The sequence below is a fragment of the Agelaius phoeniceus genome, chromosome 1 (genome assembly GCF_051311805.1).
Source record: "Agelaius phoeniceus isolate bAgePho1 chromosome 1, bAgePho1.hap1, whole genome shotgun sequence".
In the NCBI taxonomy this organism is placed as follows: Eukaryota; Metazoa; Chordata; class Aves; order Passeriformes; family Icteridae; genus Agelaius; species Agelaius phoeniceus.
Window position 1 is genome coordinate 45543890 of NC_135265.1, and position 4356 is coordinate 45548245.

Consider the following 4356-nt stretch of genomic DNA (forward strand, 5'->3'; position numbering starts at 1 on the left):
TTGCAGTACTGACACAGGCAAAGCATCCACTGACTTTTATTTTTCAAAATTTTACTTGACCTCTACTTTTGCGCTGAATTTTTTCTGTTCACTTGAATTTGGACCATAGGTGGCACAGCTTCATTTGCTTAGACCAAAGGTTCTTAGAAAATCAGCAGCTTGCCTCTGTCCCCACCCTCTCCACGTTTTTGTCCATGTAAGCATATTTAAATACTTTAGTTTTGAACATGCAGACCTCTGATACATGTATAAACACTTCTCTTGATGCCTTCTTCTGATAATATGTTCTACATTTCCTTCTGCCATCAAAGAGACGTATTTTTAGGTTCTGCAAAGGTCCAGGCATGAATTAGCACAGAATTATTTCTGTTGTTGGGCTGTGAATACTTAGGAAGTCTAGATTTACTGGGGAAACCCAGAGCAGGTGTAGATTGTACAGTCAGATAAATTCTGTTTTGAAAGAGTAGGCTTACACATTTCTGCATCTTTCATGTGAGATATTACGCAGACACATGGTGGGTTTCTGTCTAATCCTGCTTGGCAGTCCCTGGTTATGTTCTGGAGGAAGCCTGCCTGTGCTCCCTAAAGAAATGAAGGCACAGTGGGAAGACTTGCTGCTGCTTCTGCTTTGATCCTGCAGGGATAAGCTGTTGAACACTGCGAACTGAAGTCTAACACAAAGCCAGGCTGCAAAGCAGTGTAGATTGAGCCACCGTTCCCTCTGCTCTACTGCCTCCATCCTTTGGTCCTGCCTTGTCCTGCAGGTAAGATCTCCAGAGCAGGGCCCATATCTTAGTCCTGTGTAGGACTGAATCGCCAAGCATGGCAACCCTCTGTGATCAGGGGACTGATACATAAATGTAATGAGTAATTTAGTAGTGGTAGAAATGAGTAAATAATGGATCCAGCTACTAAAGCAACTTGTTTGATCTTTTGACCTCAAAGTGTTTTTGTCCTCCTGATGACATTTGCCCTTTCATGTGTTTTGTCATTAGTGCTGATGTACATTTATCTTGCTTGCATTCTTTGTACCAGAGCAAAATGTTATGTCAGTTAGTGCCACGTCTCTGTAGGCACTTTATGAAATTAATGCTAATGCACGAGTCGAGGAATGGGCCTTGGGGCATCAATTCAATCCTGCAAAATATGCAAGATTCTTTTTACCTTATCTTAATTACAATTGTTCCTTAAGCCTTTTGGCTTATCCGTTCGAAATATGTTTTAAATGATGCCTATGTGAGTATCCAGCTTGCAATTTTCAGTCTCTATCCCTAGATGTCACTGGAACACAGCATATGCTGAAAATAGTGACACTGAAGCCAGGAGAAATGACTGTAAGAGCTTAGATAGGGGAATGTGGAAGTAAAGATTTGGTAGAATTCCCAGGTGGTTGCAGGGATGACCTGCATGCAACTGTTCCCCAAATTACCTCTGCTTGAGAGGTAGAGGATCTGGAAATCTGTTCTTAGACCTATCCCTTCCACAGCAGCTGCACATCATGGATGACTCCTAGCTCAGTGCAGGAGTACCACAGAGCCCTGTGCAAGAGGTGTGAGGAAGAGTCCCAGTGCACCACTTCAGAGAGAAGAAAGGAATCTACTGCGAGAGGCAGGAAACAGCAGCTATGGCTTCATAACAGGTGAAAGTCAGCTCATGGCAAAGTGTCCCAGAAAGAGTCAGACCTGCCTTAGTGCATCTCCACAGTTTCCACCAACTAGTGCTGCCCCTCCTCAGACAGCAAGCCAGTGCTGGGAGGTGAATCATCAGTAAATTTTCTGGTTTTGAGGCTTAAACAGTCACTCCTTCTCCACTTAGTTCTCTGCAGGCTGAGAGAAGGGATGGTCTTGGGTCTGGTGGAATGAGGTGGAGAAGAGCTCAGTGCTTGTGTGCATGGAGGCAATGAGAGTGACTGCATGCCAGACCCAGCCATGTACAGGAAAGAGTTGTGATGATCCAGCCATTCAAAGCCATTCAAAAACATGGAAGAATTCAAAGGAAGAACCTTTAAGAATCAGAAATTTGTACATGATGGGCCTCTCCAGTGCCACTCCAGGTTGGCTGGTCCCATGAGGGTGTTTGAGTGGATCTGATTATGGACAATGTCTGGGAATCTGCTCCCTTCCCTTACAGATGTAAGAGTTTGAAGCAGGCCATTGGATATGGGCTCTGCAAATGCTCAGCCATTTGAATTTCAGTGGAAATTTTTTCTTGAAAGGAGGCTGAAACCAGTTTTTTAACATCTATAGCATCAAAACTATAACTGACTTTCATTAAAACTCTCATAGAAGAGAAAAATGCTCTGATTTGGTGAATACACCTAGGACTTTTGCTAAGAAAGGATAAAAGTTGTTACCACATGATCTTTAAGGAAGTCAATTCCTTCCTGAGCTGAAATTGTACAGCGTGAAGTGTATTCAGCACTTGATTCAAATGTCGTTATGAGTCAGAAGCAGACTTTCTCTTGACCTTAGCAGGATTCAGGTAGATAAAGGCAGCTTTGTAAAACTGAACCTTCCTTTTGTACTTTAACCTTTTTTATTATTCTTATTATTCTTAGGAGTGAAGAATCAGCTACAGTACAATGACTTGCAACATTATGTAATTGGAAAGTACGCTGTGCCCACAAGACTGGAGTTTCTGAAACTCTGGAGCCAGTTATGTATAATTGGAGTTGACTTGCATCGAGTGAGAACCTGGTTCACGGGTGTGTGATTGCAGTCAGTGCCAAGACACAGCTCCAGAGAAACATCTTGGTAATTGGAATCTGTTTTCCTAAAATAATGTCTCTCCTTCTGATTAGAGAAGGGATGTGTCTTTGCAGAGGTGTACAGGAGTGTAAGCCAGGCTCAGGGATGGAAGAAAACCAAGCTACACCAGCACCTGCTGGAGTAACTTGGTTGGTTCCACCCCCACAGAACTGAGGGTACATTCCATGAGAGTAATGTCCTACCATGCAGCTGTAAGGGCTCCTTCCTGCCCAAGGCCCTGCCTGATCTCATCGCTGGTAAGACCTCAAACCACAAGTAGCACACATAAATATCTCGGGTCCAGCAGCCTCCCTGCTGCCATCCTTGCAGCTGTATTACAGAACAAGCTCTAATCCAAAATGTAACCTAATCCCAAAGTGTAATCTTCAACTCACATGTGGGGGGACTTGCTGATACTCAGTGGGGAATCTTCCACATAAATAAATAAATATACATACATAGCATTTCCTGCAACATAAGAGGGTACTGAATGATTTCTTTTCCCTGGTATTGTGGTGTACTGGTTCTGTTAAGGATAGCTATGTGGAAAGTTCTAGCTGCTGATGGAAATATTAGCCCTGAAGTAAGGGGACTTTTTGAGATGCCTTATTGCCTCTTTCTTTTGAGGCTTGTAGAGTAGGCCAGGTCATTCTGCATTGTAACTCTCAGATCTGGCAACTGTAGCCTACTGCATGCTGTGATCCCATGGACGCTTAGTTCTGTGAAATAATGACAGCTGCTGCAGCCAGCAGGCAGCACCTCATTGTTCCTGGGGCAGGAGCAGTGATCTCTCTAGAACAAAGTGCTAAGACCCATGACTTGAATAGAAAAAAAGGAGAGCAAAGCAGCCAAAAGCAGAAAACTGGCACTGAGCTCACACTACTGAGACACTGGTCCCAGCTGCATTCAGCATGGTCTTGAGGTACAGTGGTCATTTCAGGTGAGTGGCTTCACAGCAGTATTTAACCTTCATATACATTAATTGAAGTACGTCACACGTGATAAAGATGTAAGAGTCAGAGGGCCTTATGTGATCCATGGTGGTCCAGTCCACATACCTGACTGGATAGGCATGGCAGGCTAACTCAGACATGTAAATGTAACCAAGCGCTACAAAGCCATCTGCAGCTGAGGCTCCTCTTACTTGTGCAGAGCTCAGATGAAGACTAAAGTTTTCCTAATTTTCTGTATGAAAACACATGAAGAGAAAGCTTTAGGTTTAGCTGTTCCCCACAAAGATTTACATGTGAGGAAGAATCTGGCTGAGCTACTTCAGAGAGAAAAAAGGTGGTCTATCAACAATGCCAGGAAACAGGCTATGATTTTGTGACTGAGGAAGATCTACTAATGATCATACCACTGAAATTAAATTATTATTTGCTTCTACTAAGGGTAAACCTGCTAGTTACAATACTAGGAATTGCTCTCAGACCAGGAGCCTATGGTAGTAGACACTGTGTGACATTACAGATAGTGCCTGCTTCTCTCCAAATGACTTGAACAGTCAGCATCATTTGTGGGTGTAGGAACAGAATTTCAGAACCACCAGGTTTGATGGTATAGGCCTTACATGATTCCCAGCTGCCTCCAAATGTGAATTGAGAGATGA

The 4356-nt window shown here is 43.4% G+C and overlaps 1 long non-coding RNA gene across 1 annotated transcript; it reads left to right on the forward strand.

Annotated features, from left to right (window-relative positions):
* The first annotated feature begins 210 nt into the window (after positions 1-210).
* Positions 211-3447, forward strand: LOC129128983 (uncharacterized). The gene is made up of 3 exons (XR_008535365.2): positions 211-764; positions 1487-1639; positions 2558-3447. It is a non-coding gene; the product is annotated as an uncharacterized LOC129128983 (long non-coding RNA).
* The last annotated feature ends 909 nt before the right edge of the window (positions 3448-4356 follow it).